Raw genomic sequence first — 21,962 nt, 5'->3', positions numbered from 1 at the left:
GTCATATAAATACCAGTCTGAGGCCCTGACTAACTGAAGAGCTTCCACCCTCCAATGTTAATTCTGTATGACACTTACTGCTCTCCCAACGGGTATTTCTATGTTTTCACAAAGAAAGATAATCCATTTCAGATATTTAAAAAAATCATTTGTGGTCATTTCTCCAAAGGAATGCACGTCTGTCTCACTCAATTCCAACTTGAATAAACAGAGAAGATTTCCAATCAAACCAGCATTTCATTCTGCTTCTCCTGCAGTATCAGTCTTTACATCTTTTCTTGTTTCTATATGTATCGCTTAACACCTTAGTGTTTTCCTCTCTCCAGCTCCATTCAAGGTTTTAGGGGTATGCACACTTCTGTTTGAGGTGCTATTCACTTCTCAGCATGGCTAAACAACATGATACCATGCACAGGTAAATGAATCTTTAAATGAACAAGAAGACCACTGGCATGTGAATATAGCTCTTGGCAGGTATCAATTAAATTAAGAACTTACCACTGTTCATCAGAAGCTGGCACACATTGCAGCATTATCTGTAAAAGTGAAGATCAAGTGTATTACACCTGGAATTTCTGATTGACCTGTGCTTTTAACATTGCAGCATCAAGATATCTGCTCAGTTTCTTTGCTATGCCTAATACATCAGTGTTCACAATCTTTGCTCTCCATTTCACTAAAGGAACAATTGGGTGTTATTTCACTCTCTGGTTGATTCTGGTAGTTGATTTTACAAACAGGACAGTGAATGCTTTTTTTTTTATTTGAATCATTTTCAATAAATCTTGAGGGGTGAAAATAACCTTTGTCATGTTAATTTTACAGGAAAATAGCGGATTTGAACTGTTCTTAATTCCTGGGATAAACTCCTGTGCCAGAATCACATCATAAAAATATATGACATTATACTGATTCAGGCATTGCAGGGAAGTAGGCCACTTAGCCCCAGCTGACATGTGACTCCATAAACAGATCCTTTCTTCCAGAGTTTTGGTTGAGAAAAATCTAACATTCTTAGATTTCGAGTTCACAATTGATCTAGTGCCAACTGACATTTGGGGAAGAAAGTTCCAAACGTCAACGATCATTTGTGTGTCCAAATGATTTATCACTTCACTTCTTTAAGGCCTGGCTCTAAACTTTAGACAATGATTCCTAATCCAAGAGTACATAGCCAAAGATAAATATCTTCTCTCTTGTTACTCTATCAGCTCCTCTTAATATCTTGAAAATAACAAACCAAATCACCATTTTATCTTCTACCTCCCAAGGTAATCTCTCTCTCTGATTTAATATTTGGAGACTAAGTGTGACCTGGTGAACCTATACAGCACTTAAAGTCATAGAGTCATAGAGATGTACAGCACGAAAACAAACCCTTTGGCCCAACTCGTCCATGCTGACCAGGTATCCAAACCCAATCTCGTCCCACCTCCAGCACCTAGTCCATATCCCTCCAAACTCTTCCTATTCATATACCCATCCAGATGCCTTTTGAATGTTGCAATTGTACTAGCCTCTATCACTTCCTCTGCCAGCTCATTTCATACACATACCACCCTCTGCATGGAAAAAGTTGCCCCTTGAGTCTCTTTTATATCTTTCCCCTCTCACCCTAAACCTATGCCCTCAAGTTGTTGACTCCCTCACCTCAGGGAAGAAGCTTTGCCTATTTACCCTATCCATGCCCCTCATGATTTTATAAACCTCTATAAGGTCACCCCTCAGCCTCCGACATTCCAGGGAAAACAGCCCCAGCCTGTTCAAACTGTCCCTATAGCTGAAAGCCTCCAACCCTGGCAACATTCTTAGAAATCTTTTCTGAACTTTTTAAGGTTTCACAACCTCCTCCCAATAGGAAGGAGACCAGAATTGCATGCAATATTCCAAAAGTAGCCCAACCAATGTCTTATACAGCTGCAACCTGACCTCCCAATTCCTGAGAGAGAGAGAGAGAGAGAGAGAGCAACACTGCTAACTGACATAGCACTGACACTGCGCAGTTACTGCCTTTGCTGTTTGAATTCTGGACATCGGAGTGCTTCTGGGAAAATTAACAAACAGTGACATTCACAACTAATCTTGGAGGAACCTGTTTGGGAGAATTCACAGCACAGAAACAGATAAGTGAATATTTTAAAGTGTGGACTTACAGTAAGGCTGCAGTGGTGAGTAGAATGTGTTCTTTCTTGATTATATGTTTTATTGAGATATGTCTCTCGATTAAACTTAAAAATATCAGCCATAAATATTAAGTTAACCTGGAGCATTGTTTTGCCAAGAAAAAAAGACAGTGTCACTTTCTGGGTCTGTAGCTTGAAAGAAACAAAAATGGCCTTTAGTAGAGTGATATGCAGATTTTGTTGGATGTGGGAGATTAGGGAGAGTTTACGGGTTACTGAGGATTACATCTGCAATAAATGCTTTTGGTTGCGAATCCTATCAGATTGAATGGATCAGTTGGAGAGACAGATAGAAACAATGAGGAATTTACAAGAGCATGGGGGTGTGATGGATGGCAGTTATAAGAAGGGAAAAATGTTGCAGATACTGTCGCATAGATGGGTTAACTCCAGGAAAGGTAAGAGAGGTAGGCAGATAGTGCAGGAGTCCTCTGTGGCTATCCCCATTTCAAATAGGTATGCTGTTTTGGAAAAATGTAGGAGGTGATGGATTCTCAGGGAAATGTAGCATGAATAGCTAAGTTTCTGGAATCGAGACTGGTTCTAATGCAATGAGGGGGGCGATGGGTTCCACGTGACCAATTGTGTGAGGGGACTCTCTAGTCCGAGGCACAGACAGATGTTTCTGTGGCCAGCAGTGAAAAATCAGAATGGTGCATTGCCTCCCTGGTGCCAAGATCAAGGCTGTCTCAGAGAGGGACCAGCAGGAGGTCATTGTACACATTGGAACCAATGACATAGGAAGGGAAAAGGATGAGATTCTGAAGTGAGATTACAGAGAGTAAGGCAGGAATTTAAAACAGAGGTGCTCAAAGGGTAGTAATATCTGGATTACTCCTGGTGCTGCGAGCTATTGAGGGTAGGAACAGGATAGAGCAGATGATTGCATGGCTGAGGAGCTGGTGTATGAGAGAAGGATTCACAGTTTTGGAACATTGGAGTCTCTTCTGAGGTAGAAGTAACCTGTACAAGAAGGAAGGATTGCACCTAAATTGGAAGCGGACTAATATACTGGCAGACAGCTTTGCTAGAGCTGCTCAGAAGGATTTAAACTGGTAAGGTTCCTGGGGTTGGGTTTGGAGGAGGGAGGGGGATTGGGAGTTGTGCGTGGGACCCAGGGAGATAGTGAGGAAAGAGATCAATCTGAGACTGGTACAGTTGAGAAAAGAAGCGAGTCAAGCAGTCAGGGCAGGCAGGAACAAAGCAAAGAACAAGGTAGGGCTGATAAATTAAACTGCATTTATTTCAATGCATGGGGCCTAACAGGGAAGGCAAATTAACTCAGTGCACGGTTAGGAACATGGGACTGGGATACCATAGCAAACATGGCTCAGGGATAGGCAGGACTGGCAGCTTAATGTTCCAGGATACAAATGCTACAGGAAGGATAGAAAGAGAAGTAAGAGGGGGAGTGCGGGTTTTGAAAAGGGATAGCATTACAGCTGTACTGAGGGAAGACATTCCCGGAAATACATCCAGGGACGTTATTTGTGTTGAAGTGAGAAATAAGAAAAGGATGATCACCTTACTGTGATCGTATTATAGACCCCCTAATAATCAGAGGGAAATTGAGAAACAAATTTGTAAGCAGATGTCAGTTATCTGTAAGAATAATAGGGTGGTTATGCTAGGGGATTTTAATTTTCCAAACATAGACTGGGACTGTCACAGTGTTAAGGGTTAGATGGAGATGAATTTGTTAAGTGTGTACAAGAAAATGTTCTGATTCAATATGTGGATGTACCTACTAGAGAAGGTACAAAAGTTGACTATCCCTCATCAACTTGGGAAATAAGGCAGGGCAAGTGACTGAGGTGTCAGTGGGGGAGCACTTTGGGGCCAGCGACCATAATTCTATTCGTTTTAAAATAGTGATGGAAGTGGATGGACCAGATCAAAAAGTTGAAGTTCCAAATTGGAGGAAGGCTAATTTTGACAGTATTAGGCAAGAACTTTCAAAAGCTGATTGGGGGCAGATGTTTGCTAGCAAAGGGACGGCTGGAAAATAGGAAGCCTTTGGAGATGAGATAAAGAGAGTCCAGAGACAGTATATTCCTGTTAGGTTGAAAGGAAAGGCTGGTAGTCATAGGGAATGCTGGATGACTAAAGAAATTGTGGGTTTGGTTAAGAAAAAGAAGGAAGCATATGTAAGGTATAGACAGGATAGATCAAGTGAATCCTTAGAAGAGAATAAAGGCAGTAGGAGTATACTTAAGGAGAAATCAGGAGGGCAAAAAGGAGACATGACATAGCTTTGGCAGAGTTAGGGGGAATCCAAAGCATTTTTACAAATACATTAAGGATAAAAGGGTAACTAGAGAGAGAATAGGGTCTCTCAAAGATCAACAAGGCAGCCTTTGTGTGGAGCCACAGGAGATGGGGGAGATACTAAATGAGTGTTTTGCATCAGTGTTTACTGTGGAGAAGGACATGGAAGATATAGAATGTAGGGAAACAGATTGTGACATCTTGAAAAATGTCTTTATTAGACAGGCGGAAGTGTTAGATATAGAATGTAGAGAAATTGATGGTGACATCTTGAAAAATGTCCAGATTACGGAGGAGGAAGTGCTAGATGTCTTGGAACACATAAAAGTGGATAAATCTTCAGGACCTGATCAGGTGTACCCCAGACCTCTGTGGGAAGCTAGAGAAGTGATTGCTGAGCCCCTTGCTGATATATTTGTATCATCGATATTCACAGGTGAGGTGCCAGAAGACTGGAGGTTGACTAATGTAGTACCACTATTTAAGAAGGGTGGCAAGGACAAGCCAGGGAACTATAGACCACTGAGCCTGGCATGTTGTTGGAGGGAATCCTGAGGGACAGGATGTACATGTATTTGGAAAGACAAGGACTGATTAGGGATAGTCAACATGGCTTTGTGTGTGGGAAATCATGTCTCACAAACTTGATTGAGTTTTCTGAAGAAGTAACAAAAAGGATTGATGAGGGCAGAGAGGTTGGTATGATCAATATGGACTTCAGTTAGGCATTCGACAAGGTTCCCCATGGGAGACTGGTTAGCAAGGTTAGATCTCATGGAACACAGGGAGAATTAGCCATTTGGATACAGAACTGATTCGAAGGTAGAAGACAGAGGGTGGTGGTAGAGGGTTGTTTTTCAGACTGGAGGCCTGTGACTAGTGGAGTGCCACAAAGATCTATGCTGATTCCACTACTTTTCGTCATTTATATAAATGATTTGGATGTGAGCATAAGAGATACATTTAGTAAGTTTGCAGATGACACCAAAATTGGAGGTGTAGTGGACAGTGAAGAAGGTTACCTCAGATTCCAACAGGATCTTGATCAGACTTCTTCCAATGCATATATCCTTTCTAAAACATGGTGATGAAAACTGTTCATAGTCCACAATAGAAACAGAAGTTACTGGAGAAACTCAATATGTCTAGGATCATCTTCAGAGAGGAAGCAGAGTTAATGTTTCAGGTCCAATGATTCTTCTTCAGTTTTTCACCAGCAATTGCTGTTTTTGTTTCTGTTTTCCAGGACCTGTCGTTTTGTTTTGCTCACAGTGCTCCATCAGTTGCCTAACCAAGGCTTTGTATATCTGTGTTTTAACTTTTACTCTCTTGTATTCCAAACCTATAAATATAAAAGCAAACCTTGGAATCATGGAATGTTACAGTATAAAAATAGCTCTTCAGTTCATCAAGTCCATTCCACCAAAAATACACTACGCTAGTCCCATTTTTCTGCACTAGGGCCATAGCCTTGAATATTATAATACTTCAAGTGCTCATCTCAGTACATTTTAAAGGTGATGAGGTTTCCTGCCTCAATTCGCTTCCCAGGCAATGCATTCCAGACCTGCACCAACCTCTGGTTTTCTCTCAAATCTCTTATTTACCTCCTTCCTTTCACTTTAAAATGATGCCCCCTTGTTACTGACCCTTCAACTAAGGGGAACAGTTGCTTTCTATCCACCCTGTCCCAGCCCCTTATTATATTGTACACCTTTATCAGATCCCACCCCCTCAACCTGTTGGACTTCAAAGTGAACAACCCAAGCTGACTAGCCTCTCCCCACAGCTGAAATGCTTCATCATAGGTGACTCCATCCTGGTGACTCCCTTTTTCACCCCCTCCAGAGAAATCACATACTTCCTATAGCATTGTGATCAGAACCGCACATAATACTCCAGTTGTGGTTTAACCAAAGTTCTGTACAGCTTCAATATAACCTCTCTACTCTAATCATCTATGCCATTGCTGATAAAGGGCAAGCATATGCCTTCTTAATTAGCCTGTTAATCTGTCCAGGGATCTGTGAACAAACACCCTGAGGTCCCTTTATTCCTTTGAGTTTCCTTGTGTCATGCCATTCATTGTATGCCATCCCTTGTCTTGATCTTTCTTCCAAAGTGCATCACCTCACATTTGCCAGGGCTTAAATTTCATCTGCCACTGATCTGTCCATCTGACCAATCTGTTTTTCTCTTTCTATAACCTAGCATCTTCCTCCTCACTGTCAACCTCCTGGCCACTGTTTATGTCATCTGCCAACCTACTTAACATTTCGCCTAACATTCTCACCTCCTCATTTATGAATATCACATATGATTAGGAACCAAGCACTGATCCCTGTGGTATGCACACCGGGCTCCAGTCACACAACCAGCCTTCTACCACCATCCTTTTTCTGCTGTCACTTAGCCAATTTTGAATCTAATTTGACAAGTTACCCTGGATCCCTTCTTTATCATTTTCCCAGCTGGGACAATGGCAAAGGCCTTGCTAAAATCTATATGATTACCAGTAATTGACCTACCCCCATACAAACATTTGGATTCCATTAGCCTTCTTGATTATTTTCTATTGCATATGATATTTTAATGTCCATGCACATGGACCCAAAAGACCAGTTAGATCTCAGAATATACTTTGTTCTACCTTTTCGGATTTCAAGTGAAAATCCTGCATTGACATCCATTATGCTTACATTGACATCCATTTACTACAGTTTTGCCTGTTCAGTTAATCTGTTAAAACCTTTTTTCAATTTTATGCTTCAATCCATACTATTTAAATAACCAGCTATGTTTGTGTCATTGGTAAATTTGGATAAGTGATTTTCAATCATATTGTTGAAGTCATTAGTAAAGATGGGTAATCGTGTGAATCGTTAAGTTCTGACACGAATTCTTTTGGGTTAGAAATAGGAGCTTCCTGTTAATTAGACACCTGCACTTCAGGGTACAATGTTCCTAAAGCTAATGGACCAATTACTAATGGTCCTGTCAGCAAACTTGTTAGGTTCAATACTAATTTCTAGATCTGCATATCCTGAACAAAGGAACATGAGAATGTGTGTTGACCCTTCAATCCTTCGCTTCTCTTGTATTCAATTAGTTCATGACTGATCTATATCTTAACCAAATGCCTTCGTTCCGTTTTGCTCTTCTTCAACACCTTCATTGAACAAAAATCTATCAATCTTTTATTTCGAATTGATCTAGGATCAATAGCTTTTTGAGACTGAGAGCTACAGATTTCCATCATCCTTTGTATGAAGAATTACTTCTGGACATTATCCCTGAAACCTACTGTGATTTTAAGGTGAGTCCTCCATCTGACCCCACCCACCTCAGCTTGCCTGAATTCCAATGCTCAAGAAAATAATTTATCTTTATCTCCCCTTCAACACCTTGATGTGTTCCTGTGTCATGAAGATCACTATCTGTGAGGTCTTAAGTCAGCTGACATCGGTGTATGTAAAATATCCCCCGCAAAAACTAACTGGTACATTTTAAATCAAAAGTAATTGATCTGAAAGAGAAATTGAACCATGCTGGAAACATTCAGCAAGTCTGTAGCATCAGTGGAAAGTGAAACATAGTTAATATTTAGAGTTAAATACTAGTCTTCATAAGTAATACAAGCTGCTGGTTAATTACATCTCAGGATTCAGTTGACAGGCATAAATTACATGAATTTCCCTGAAAGTTTGTGACATTATCTGAATTCACCAGCTGATCTGCTGCCTTGCAATTCACTGACAGCAATGTATAATGCTACATGCTGTGGGGAAATATGACAATATTACTTTTTGGGTTAGTATCTGAAGTCATAGCATTTAGGCTTCATCAATGGAAGGTCACAAGTTTGAATCCAGACATTGTGTTTGTATTATTAAAGTACATCTGTTTGATGTGGATATATCTTATAGTCTCTTCTACTGCATAAGGCAGCACTGAGAAGTTGCATTTTCACTATTCATTGACTTATACTAGAATATATTGAGTGAAGAATTCAGATTATTCTCCATCCTCCTGTGTGTGAATGCTTGGCTCAATGAGATAAGCCTTCACATTCTAAAGCCCTCAATTCTCCTGGGAACTACAATCCACCTGGATATGTCTCTCGAAAGAGTTTATTTATGAAGTTATCTCAAGGAGGATGCATTTTGAATACAAAATGAACAAATCAAAGATTTGTCTTCTTCCACAGTATTCTGAATTGCACAAATGTTCACTTCCATAGAGAAAATATTTTATAATTAGTATATTAAAGCAAATGCATTGCTTTGCTATCTAAAGGTTATTTTAAAAAGAAGATGGATAACTGTGAGAGAGATGAGGTGGAAACAGGTTAGGGAACCTAGAATAACAACAGTGTGCTGTAACAAATACAATGTTTAACACATACAGTACCTGGAAAGGAATGAATCTCTACACATCACATGTTGTACAGACCCTTCCGCATATATTGTTCATCTGAAAAAAAGAGTTACAATCCAATTGTAGCCTTTACTTGTGCAGCAGTCATGAATGTTCACAAAATAAAAATCTTAGAAGAAACATTACAATGATTGTGTGTTCACACTTTCTAATTTACTGTAATATAGTGACATATCTGCTATGATATATTGGGAAGCTGCTGAAACAGAAAATTCGAAAAGAACAGTAATGTTGTGATAATAACAACATTCATTGCAACAATAGTAAAGCATATGGAACAGTAAACTATACAGGAGACTACATTGCAGCGAGGCACTAAATGGGGATTGAGACTGATGTCTTTAACAGTGTCATCTCAAAAACTGGCATTGTGTCTAAAAGTAGTTTAGCTGAACTCATTTGGAGATCTCAGGGGGTATAAAGAATATCATGTTGATAGATGGTTGCTTCAGCAGCTCAGACCCAGAGTAAATTGGGTGGTCAGCACTAAGACTCTCTTGGAAAGAACAAATCCTCTTCTGGGCAGTCACATCTTGAACTCTGCATTCATACAGTCATTTCCTGCAGTTTTAAAAAAAAGCCTTGTGTTATATGTAAAGAGTAGAGACAATCAGTGACGTTTACTTCACAAGCTAGTATGTTCCCTGTACAGATTAAACTGAGTTGGACAGCTTGTCTACGTCATATAAGTCACACAGAAAATGTGTTTTTATCATTATTATTAATGCATTTAATGGTGACCTTTACTTTTATTTAGAAAAATATCATCTGACAGGTATAGTCCATTTATACTATTACAACTAGTTGCAATAATAAAAACTTGCACTTACATATTGTCTTTAATTCAGTCACTCTAATTAGCAGGGATAATGAAGCCAATGGCAGGAGGCAGCTGATGATTTGCTCTATGTGCTGTGTGATGATAATTTTAAAATAGGTGCCTGAAGCATCAGTGTGTTTCAAGCATCAGGGGTCCATATAATCAGAGGGGGATGGTAGCAGTAATGGTATTGTTCAAGTTATCCAGAAGCCTGAATGAATTCTTCAGAGACATGAGTTCACATCTTATCATGGCAACTGAGGGAATTTAATCTCAATTAAATAATAAATCTGGAATTAAATGCTATTCCCATTAAGACCTCCCAGAATTTTAGTTCACGAATGTCTTTCAGAGGAAGAAATCTGCCATCCTCACCTAATCTGGCCTATGTGTGATCCAGACTCTCATCAATGTGGTTGGCTTTACAAGATAATACATGGCTTGGAAAGGGTGGACGCTAGGAAATTGTTTCCATTAGGCGAGGAGACAAGGACCCATGGACACAACCTTAGAATTAGAGGGGGTCAATTCAGAACAGAAATGCAGAGACATTTCTTCAGCCAGAGAGTAGTGGGCCTGTGGAATTCATTGCCGCGGAGTGCAGTGGAGGCCGGGACGCTAAATGTCTTCAAGGCAGAGATTGATAAATTCTTGATGTCACAAGGAATTAAAGGCTGCGGGGAGAATGCGGGTAAGTGGAGTTGAAATGACCATCAGCCATGATTGAATGGTGGAGTCCACTCGATGGGCCGAATGGCCTTACTTCTACTCCTATGTCTTATGGTCTTATGGACTTTAATGGCCTTCAGAAATAGCCTAGCCTACCAGTTAGTTCAAGCGACTGCTCTGCTATTCAATAAGATCATGGCTGATCTGATTTTAATGTCAAATTTACATTCCTGCACATCCCCTATAATCTTGCAACCTCTCAGTAATCCAAAATATTTCTACCTCTGGTTTTAAAATATTTAAAGGTTCTGCATTAACTGCCAGTTAAGGAAGGGAATTTCAACGATTCACAATACTCTAAGAGAAAAAAAATGTTTCCTGATCTCTGTCTTTAATGGGTGACCTCTTATTTTTAAACTATAACCCCCAGTTCTAGATATACTCATGAAAAGAAACATCCTTTTAATATCCACCTGGTCAAATCCCCTCAGGAATTTGTATATTTCAATTAAGTCTCTTCTGACTCTTTAAACTCCAAAGGATACAGGCTTGGGCTGTCTGGCATTACCTCATAAGGCAGTCTGCTTTTTCCAGGTATTAGTTCAGTAAAATCTCTCTGACCTGTTCCCAATGCATACAATATAGACATAGAACAATACAGAGCAGAACAGGCCCTTCTGCCCTCGATGTTGTGCCGACCTGTGAACTATTCTCAACTTGTCCCCCTACACTATCCCAAAATCATCCATGTACTTATCTAAGGATTGTTTAAATCTCCCTAATGTGGCTGAGTTGACTACATTAGCAGGTAGGGCATTCCACTCCCTTACCACTCTCTGTGTCAAGAATTAACAATCTTCCATAGGTACAGTGGCCTGTATTGTGCATAGTACTCCTATTGCAGTTTCATTAATGTCCTGTATAATCATGTATATGTGTGTGAAACATAACCTCCCTACACTTGCAGTCAATTTCCTCAAAACTAACTACAACATTCAAATAGCTCTTCTGATTACTTGCTGTACCTGAATATGAACCTTCTGCAATTCATGCACAAGGACACCCAGGCCTCTCTGCACCTCAGAACTCTGCAACTTCTCATCATTTAGACAATATGCTTCTTTTTCATTCTTCCTGCCAAAATGGATAATTTCACACTTTGTTACATTGTACTTAATTTGCTATATATTTACCCACTTACTTAACCTATCTATATCCCTTTGTAGGCTCTTTATGTCCTCAGCATAACACACTTTCCAGCCTGCCTTTGTGTCATCAGCAAATTTGGTTACCGTCCCCTTGATCCCTTCATCCAAATCACTTACATAAATTTTTAACAGTTGAGGCCCTAGCACTGACCATTGTGGCATGTCAATGTTCTGCTATATCTATACAAATATATCACAAACCTATACCATGAGTTTAGTGACACCTTATTAAATTCTTTCTGGAAATAATATTTTTTTAAAATGTGAAAACAGAAAGCAGCAGGTATTTGTCAGTGGAGACCAAAATTGAGTGTTACAAGTTTATTTCATAGACTTGCGTGTAGTGGGGTTTTAAAAAAATAACCTTTCTAATGCATTTATTTGTGGGATCTAGGCTTAGACATTAATCTGGAACTATCCTCAAGGCAGAAAATGTTCTGTAAAATCCCAACTGAGTGGGCCACCCTGCTATGTCTGAACAGAATTGGATCAGCTTGATGGTAACCACAAATCTACACCGCCGATCACTTGGTATTAATGGTTAAACTTTTCATGTTTACCTCATTACTTTCTTACACTGGCAGCAACTTCAGGGATTTTAAACATGCACAGTTAAATACAGAAACCTAGAAGTTCCTGACAATAATTTTATTCTCCTCCAGAAGGTACACTATTGAGGTTTCCCAGGAATGCAATCAATGAGACAGCTTTAAAAGTTTGAGAACTCCTGGCTTTAGTCTTATAAAAAAAACTTGACAAAGATGCTCCCTATTACATGAAGTATGAGTAGGTTGGCAATCATGCAGTCTCGCAATTACCACTAAATAGCTTCACCAATCAGAAAATAATAGTTTTATATTTATTGAATGACAATTCCTCCATTTAACAAGAAAGTTCATATATCTTTGAAATACTGCTGTAAATTTTTTAAATGTTTTAGCTTCTACCTTAATTTCATGTAAATGTTTCAAACATTATTTTATCTCTAAAATGTGAAAACAAATGAAACAGCACATAATGGTTTACTTCCTGATTTGCTATCTATGAAAGTAATTAATGGTAATTGGCTGTTTAGGCTGTTTATGAGATTATTGTTACTAGCAAGCTGGAGATATCCTTGATGGTGCGTGCCATTAAGAATAGTTTAAGAATCAATTAAGAATCCTGATTATGGGAACGTTCAACCTATATCTGACTCATGCGTGATTAATTTTGGTGAGGTTCAACTTTTTGACATCTTTTAAGTGACCGCTAAGCATGCCTGGGAAATGATCTGATAAAGTTTCAGTTTAGCCATCTTTCAGGTGTGTTTCAGGTCTTGCTGCCCAAAAAAAGCCTTTCAAAAGGAAATGGAGAGAGTGTTGGCAACTAACAGAAGACAGAGATTGGGGATAAGAGGGTTCTTTTCAGGATGGCAGCCAGTAACTAGTGGAGTTTCTACAGGGGGTCAGTATTGGTACCACAACTATTCACGTTATACATTAACGATCTGAACGAAGATACAGTGGGCATTGTTGCTAAGTTTGCAGATGACACAAGGATAGGTAGAGGGTCAGGTAGATTTGAGGAAGTGAGGAAGGATTTGTACAGGCTAGGAGAGTGGACAAAGAATGGCAAATGAGAAAATGTGAGGTTACACACTTTAGTAGGAAGAGAGGTGTAGACCATTTTCTAACTGCAGAAAGGGTTTAGAATTTTGAAGTACAAAGAAACGTAAGAATCCTAGTTCAGAATTCTATTAAGTTGAACATGGAGGCTCAGTTTGGACTGAGAAGAGTGGAGATGTCCTACTGAGGCTGTATAAGGCTCTGGTCAGCCTGCGTTTTAAATATTATGAGTAGTTTTGGTATCTAAGGAAAAATGTGTTTATATTGGATTGGTTCAGAGGAGGTTTACAAGAATGATCCAGGGAATGAAGGATTTATCATAAGAGTAGCAATTGAGGATGTTTGGTCTGTACTTGATGAAGTTTAAATGGATGAGGGTGAAGCATGATCTGACTGAAACTTACAGAATACTGAGAGACCTGGATGGAGTGGATGTGTTGAAGATGTTTCCATTAGTAGGAGAGACTAGGACCAAGGACACAGCCTCAGAGTGAAGGGATGACCCTTTAGAGTTGAGATGAGGAGGAATCTCTTCAGCCAAAAGGTGGTAAATCTCATTGTCCCAGATGGCTGTGCAGGCCAAGTCATTGAGTGCACGTAAGACAGGGATAAATATGTTTTTGATTAATACGGGGACCAAGGGTCACAGGTAGAAGGCAGGAGAATGGGGATGACAAACATATCAGGCATGATCAAATGGTGGAGCAGAATTAATCGGCTGAATGGTCTAATTCTGCTCTGATGTTTTCTTATCTTATGTCAAATAGTCAGGTTGAATTTGGGCCTGAATCAGATTTTTAAAGGAAGTTTAAAAATTCTGAATGTTCACGAGTTAACCTTTGGAAGAGAAAATAGAGGTTGATGTTTTCATCATAATATCATGACCACTCATATTAGAAGACCCGAATCATGACGGTCTTTCCTCTTCCAGCTGTCATTGGAAGATGTCCGATTTTCATTTTTAATAATTTGTTTTTATTTTCCATTAATCAACAGTGAAGTGAATTACATTTCATTATAAAAGTTATCAAACAATTTCAAAAGACACATCTTTAGCTGAAATCTAATCAAGATTTTATGTTGTTATGTTGTTATGTTGTCCATGCTGAATTTCCAGTTCTGCCGAGGGATCATGGAGTCAAAATGTAAACTCTGATTCTCTCTGCACTTCTGCTGCCTGCCCTGCTGAGTGTTTCAAATGCTGTCTGCTTTTATTTCAGATTTCCAGCAGCCACAGTATTTTGTTTTTCTCTTAGAAATGATGTTTAATGCTGTTTTATCCCACTCTTCTAATTGCTTTCTCTCAGGATTTTATTTCATACTCTCATGTCAGTTTGATTTCTTTCAAGGATATGAAAATGTTCCTGCCATTTTGAACTAAAATGAAACAAATGCTCCATGAAAAGTTTATCAACATTGTTTCAATTCCTTCCTAAATTCTTACACATCATCTTATGGTTCCCCTGATATCTGAAATCAGCATTGAAGGAAAGCTGCTAGAAGGAAATAACAAAAATATCTTTCAGAGATATAAAAATGCCAAATAATGTAAAAAGATAACAGCAAGGCAGGTGCAAATGTTCTATAACTACAAGTTTATTGATGCAGTGATCTAATTTAATTAACTTAATATTGTGAATCTTGAGAGCAATACGTGAATGGCCCTCACCATCTTCTGAATCCAAAAGATAGCTTGCCGGTTTGAAATCTCTCTAAGGGATCTGCAATATAGGATATAATGTTCATTTTATGAAATGGTTTTATTATTCCAGGCCTTTTTGTGCTGCTGAAGGTGGCAGTGTGTTCCTTGTTGTTCGATGTTTAAATCTGACTACATTGAAAGACTAGGATCTGGGTCTGAATATTTGAACCTGTTTAGGAATACTTTGTGAATGAATAATCACTGGGAAATTTCTCAAGCAAAAAATAGCGACTGATCATTATTCATTAAACTGTAGTAAACTAAAAAAATCTTAATTGTTTTTAACCACTTTTGAATTCTTGAGTCTAAATTATTTCTTTAAAATCACTGCAGGGTAATTGTTGCATGTATAATTTACGCTGTTAATGTTATGTATTGATTTTGATCAATTTTTCATTTCTTAGCAGTGATGGCAGTTAGTATCAGCTCCAAGCATTATTACTTTGCTGGTGCATGAAGGTGTTCAATCTGAAGTCATGACAGCAGATCTATTAAGTGGTAATTTGTAGTTAATTACTGAGAAATTCTGTGGTCTGTACGCCAATATATGTAATAATATTCCTGCACCCTTTTGGATAACTTTCATATCCAAATTCACGAATGTCTCAAAAGTTTAGAAAGAAGCAGAATGACCTTTCAGCTGCTTCTACTTTGTTCTCATAACTTCACTATAGATTCAGAGAAAATCCAGTTATGGATCTCTGACAAAGTTGTGGTGATAGCGTTGCTATTTGAAAATTCAGGGTACATGTTCTATTGTAAGGCCTAAGGTTAAAATATATATATATTTATATATACCTTTCATGACCACAGGTTGCAGTGGACCAGATTCTCCAAGAGGTGATAATCTCACAGAGTTTACCACTCCAGCCCTCAATTTGTACGAAAGAAGGAATTTCTGAGAAGAGATTCTCTTCAGGGCTCTCTCAGAAATGCAGAGCCTGACTTCCATTCTGATAATTCTTTTATTGTTTAGAATTGTCAGAGGAAAGCAAACCATGTGCACCCCTCTCTCTTCACCCCCCCCCCCCCCCTCCCCCCTCCCCAGTCCCTGTTTTCACAGCAGTCAGCTGCAGCAGTCTGAAACTGAAAGGTCCTGGCAGCCACTTTAACAGCTGCTGTCAAACCATAAATACATGAGCTCAGTGTGATGTTAGTTCTGCTGGGAGGGTAGGTGCTCTCCCTTTGTGCTGAACCGTAATGTCAGATAAATACTTTATTATATGTTCAAGTCTCTGACATGGGTCTAAATGCAAGATGGTCTAATTCAGAAGTAAGACAGATATCACTAAACAAAGTTGAAACTTCCTGGAGTAAAGAGGGAGAGCGTAAATGTATTTCTTCACATGATGTGGACATTGCTGACTAGGCCAGAGTTATTGCCCACCCCTCTTTGCCTTTTGAAAGATGAGCCACCTTCTTGAACCTCTGCAGTCTATAATGGAGCAGGTTGACCCTCAATGTAGTTAAGAAGTGTCTCCGGACTTTGGCACAACGACAGTGCAGGGACAGTGATATAGTTACTCAGGAAGATGTGTGATTTGGTGAGGAACTTTCAGGTGGTTCTGTCCCCATGTATCTGCTGCCTTTGTCCTTCTAGGTGGAAGTGGTCATGGGCTTGGAAGGTGCTGCCTAAGGAGCCTTGGTGAAGTCATAACTGGCACCCACTATTGTTAATGTGGATTGCTAATGGAGGAAGAAACCAGTGCCGAACATGCAGGTTGCTTTGTTCTTGGTGGTTTTGACCTTCTTAAGGGTTGAAGAGTGTTGCTGCATCTAGGAAAATGGAGAATATTCCACTATCCTGCTGAATTCTATACTTCAGATAATGGACAGGCTTCAGGGAGTCAGGAGGTGAGGTGTTTACCATAGAATTCCTAGCCTCTGACCTGCTTTTGACACACAGTATTTATGGCTCATCCAGATTAGTTTTTGGTCAATTCTAACTCCTAGAATGTTGATAATGTTTATTAGGTAATCTTATTGCCATTAAATTCCAAGTTAAATTCTGTCTGTTGGAGATTGCCATTGCCTGGTCCTTGTGTGATGTGAATGATACCATTTGATATTTGTTAGTCCTGGCCTGGATGTGTTCCACGTCTTGCTGTATGTGGTCACTGACTGCTTCCGTACAGTTATAAATGTTGCTGTCAACAGCAATGACCGGAAATCAATAGTGAACATCTCAGTTCTAAACTTATCATGGAAGGAAGTTGTAGAGTCACAGAGTCAAAGAGATGTACAACACAGAAACAGATCCTTTGGTCCAACTCATCCATGCCGTCCAGCTATCCTAAATTAATCTAGTCCCATTTGCCAGCACCTGACCCATTTCTCTCTAAAGCCTTCCTGTTCGTGTACCTATCCTGATGCCTGTTAAATGCTGTCATTGTGCCAGCCTCAATGACTTCCTCTGGCAGCTTATTCTATACATGCACCATCTTTTGTGTGAGAAAGTTGTCCCTTAGGCCCCTTTTAAAATTTTCTCCTCTCACCCCAAACCTATACCCTCTAGTTCTGGACTCACCGCAACCCAGGTCTTTTTAGGCTATCCATGTCCCTCATGATTTTATAAACCTCGAGAAGATCACTCCTCAGCCTCTGAAGCTGAAAACAGGTAAAACAGCCCAAGCCTATTCAGCCTTTCCCTGCAGCTCAAACCATCCAACCCTTGCATCATTCTTGTAAATCTTTACTGAACACTTCCAAATTTCACAACATCCTTCCGATAGGAGGGAGACCAGAATTGCACACAATATTCCAAAAGTGGTACAACCAATGTCCTGTACAGTCGCATCATGACCTCCCAACTCCGATACTGAATGTTCTGCCCAATAACGGAAAGCATACTTGTTTATTGATGAAGTAGCTGAAGATCATTGGGTTGATGATGTTATTCAAAGGAACACTTACAGAGGTGTGTTGGGAACTGAGATAGTTTACCACCAAAACCCACAACCCTCTCTCTTTGATAAATCTAACCTGGTGAAGAGGTTTCCCCTGGATTCCCAAAACCTCCAATTTTGCTCGCGATCCCTTGATGTTAAACTAGGTGATGGCAAAAACAATCATTCACACCTCACCTCTGCAGTTCAGCTCCTTTATCCATGTCCAGACCATGGCTGTAATGTCAGAGGTTAAATGGCCCTAAGGGAACTCAAACTGAGCTTCAGTTAGGAGATTATTGCTAAACAAGTGCCACTTGATACTGTTGCCAATGAGTTTCCATGATCAGGCATTGGTGTAAGAGTGAAGATTTCCTAGTTTGAATGTGCTGCTAAATCTAAACCAAGAGTTCTTCAAATTATTTCAAGTAACCTTATTGTTCTCAAAGAAAATCGAAACCTGGAGTCCATTCTCCACCCAATACGTCAGATTGTACGTTTAATTACTGAAATGGTCCAAAAAAGGGTGAGGCTCAAACAAGTATATAAAAACGCTTTCAGGAATGTTTGTTAAGCTTAGAATGGTCTTCAATCTCAGGTTTAATCTCACTAGCCTCTGTACCAAAACCATAACTCACATTTTTTCTGATAACAGACCTCATATAACCATGTGTTGCTGGAAAAGCGCAGCAGGTCAGGCAGCTTCCGAGAAGCAGGAGAATCGACGTTTCGGGCATGAGCCCTTCTTCAGGAATGAGGAAAGTGTGCCAAGCAGGCTAAGATAAAAGATAGGGAGGAGGGACTTGGGAGGGGGGTGTTGGAAATGCGATAGGTGGAAGGAGGTTAAAGTGAGGGTGATAGGCCGGAGTGGGGGTGGGGGTGAAGAGGTCAGGAAGAAGATTGCAGGTTAGGAAGGTGGTGCTGAGTTCGAGGGTTGGGACTGAGACAAGGTGGGGGGAGGGAAAATGAGGAAACTGGAGAAATCTGAGTTCATTCCTTGTGGTTGGAGGGATCCTAGGCGGAAGATGAGGTGTTTTTCCTCCAGCCATCATGTTGCTATGGTCTGGCGATGGTCTCAGTCCCAACCCTCAAACTCAGCACCGCCTTCCTCACCTGCAATCTTCTTCCTGACCCCGTCCGCCCCCACCCCCACTCCGGCCTATCACCCTCACTTTAACCTCCTTCCACCTATTGCATTTACAACGCCCCTCCCCCAAGTCCCTCCTCCCTACCTTTTATCTTAGCCTGCTGGACACACTTTCCTCATTACTGAAGAAGGGCTGATGCCCGAAACGTCGATTCTCCTGCTCCTTGGATGCTGCCTGACCTGCTGCGCTTTCCCAGCAACACATTTTCAGCTCTGATCTCCAGCATCTGCAGTCCTCACTTTCTTATATAACCATGGGCATTATCATCTACAAGAAAGCATTTTGACTCCGAAATACTCCCACATGCTACCTTCTTGCATTCTCAAACCTATTTTCTTTGATAATCCTGACTTCATTGCTTGACTTTGCGTGCTTCAAAGTCTCTATTCCTCTCTGTGTCTGATGCTCCCTCAGCATCAGCCAGTCTGAATTAAAACTCTTTTGACGAGGAGTGTTATTCTAGTGCTAATATTACTGTTATGAGTTTTAAAAAATAATTCATGTTTAATTATTAAAGTTTTCATTTGTATTAATTATGTTAAAAAATAATGTCGCAGTCAACTGTTTCCAGATTGATCTTTATTCTCCAGTCTGGTCTGAATCATAGAGTCAAAGAGGTTTACAGCATGGAATCAGGCCCAGCTTGTCCATGTCTCCCAGTTTTCACAATTAATCTAGTCCCATTTGTGAATCATTTGGGCTTAAATGAAATAAGGATAATTTTTAAACATGCTCACAGATACTGATGTGTATGCATTTCATGAAAAGAATTCTCCTGTTCACTGCGACTTTGTTTTTAGTTCATTTATGGAATGTGAGCATCACTGGCCCAGCAAGAATTTATTGCTGATTCCTAAATGTCTAGAGGATATTAAAGAGTTAACCACATTGTTTTGGACCTGCAGTCATATGTAGACTAGACTAGGTAAAGACAGAAATTCCTTCCCCAAATGACATTAATGAGCCGGGTGGGTTTTCTCATTAATTGACCATGGTTTTATGTTTATCATCAGACTTTTAATTCCATTTTTGAAAATTGAATTCAAATTCCACTATCTCCCAAGGCAGGATACAACCCCAAGTCCCCAGCAAAATACCCAAGTCTCTGGTTTAATAGTTGAGTGATAATGTCATCAGGCCATCACCTGTTCACGTTTAATATGATCATATCATATTATGTTCCTTTTATTTTATTTTAGCACAGTTGTTAACCTTGTTAAGGTAAACAAATCATCTCATTGATAACATCGCTGAGCACTGCACTCGATATTAGAAGTTTAATTACTCATGCAATAACATTGTTTAATAATTTTCAAGCATGTATTTACTGTAAACTATTTTCATATCTAAATATTGATTATTTTAACATTTTGAGTCATTTTAGATGATGAATCTCATGTTTTAGCTTTTATTTTTATTAGCCATTCTTGTGTTTGTTGTATACTGAAGATGATCCTTCTTCGATTCTCTGCTTTTGGGCAGCTCCTTGGTGACTACATATCAAACCTTATACTGTTGGCATTAACTGTTCGCAAACTAGACAGTGTATCTAACCAGACCCTAGTAAAGAAGATATGGGTGAAGAAGATTTTATTGTAAATTGCATCCTTGACTAGATGGGTGCAGCTCCAACAGCTTTCAAGAGATTTGACCCTATTCACGACAAAGCAATGCATTTGATTGTCACCACATCTACAAAGGTTTAATCTCTTCAGCGTGGACACACAGTAGCAACATTATGTCTTATCTACAAGATGCACTGTAGTAATATTCCTTATATAACATCTTCCAACTCTAATTACTAACATCTAGAAGGTTAAGGGCATCAGATACATGGGAATATTACCACCTACAATTTCGCCTGTCAGCCACTCACAACCCTGACGTGGAAATATGTCACCACTCCTTCAGCACCGTTTGGTCAAGAATTTGCTCCTACATGGCATTGTGTGTCTACCCACAGCACATGGACTCTAGTGGTTCCAAATGGCAGCTCACCACCACATTCTTGAAGGTAACTAGGGACACACAATAAATGGTGGCCCAGCCAGCAAAAGCCAGCCCAGCCTCAATGAATAAAGAAAAAAAAATATTTTAACTACAGGTCAATTCTAGAAACATCAAGGTATCTTTCTTGTTGTTATGAGTGAGTGAATTTATTGATACCCTGTGGGGAAGGATGTCCACACAATGTTTAGTTAGAAGATGGCTTCTGCATTGATTAAACATCATTATACATCACTTAGCAGCGAGCCACATTGATATTACAATAGTCTCTTGTGAGATATGGGATTCAATTTAAGGTTAAATACATATTGATACCTTAGGTATATGCTGTTAACCGTAAGAACCATGACTTGGGAACTCTGCATCTCTGATGATTACTTGGAGAACACATATCACACCCCTTTATGAGACAAGATAGTTTCTCCTAGGAACAGTGCTTTATATCACAGTGAAGGAGTTTATCTTTTGATACTAGTTACCACTTTACAACAGGACCCATCCCAAGACATATGAATAGAAGGAAAGATTTCCAACTGGGCATCAATTGTATTATGTTCTACCATACCTAAATTCCAAGAGTGCACAGCATATGAACATATAAAATAGGAGCAAAAGAAGACTGTTTAGTTCCTCAAGCCACCATTCAATAAGATCATGGCTGATTAGATCAGATTACTTACAGTGTGGAAACAGGCCCTTCAGCCCAACAAGTCCACACCGACCTGCCGCAGCACACCCACCCAGACCCATTCCCCTACATTTACCCTTGCACCTAACACTACATGCAATTTAGCATGGCCAATTCACCTAACCTGCATATTTTTGGACTGTGGGAGGAAACCAGAGCACCCGAAGGAAACCCACGCAGACACGGGGAGAATGTGCAAACTCCACACAGTCAGTCGCCTGAGGCGGGAATTGAACCTGGGTCTCTGGTGCTGTGAGGCAGCAGTGCTAACCACTGTGTCACCGTGCCACCCTTGATGTAGAACCTACAGTGTGGAATGAGATCATTCAGCCCATCAAGT

This window comes from Chiloscyllium punctatum, chromosome 1, assembly GCF_047496795.1.
Source record: "Chiloscyllium punctatum isolate Juve2018m chromosome 1, sChiPun1.3, whole genome shotgun sequence".
NCBI lineage: Eukaryota > Metazoa > Chordata > Chondrichthyes > Orectolobiformes > Hemiscylliidae > Chiloscyllium > Chiloscyllium punctatum.
This window is presented reverse-complemented; position numbering follows the sequence as displayed.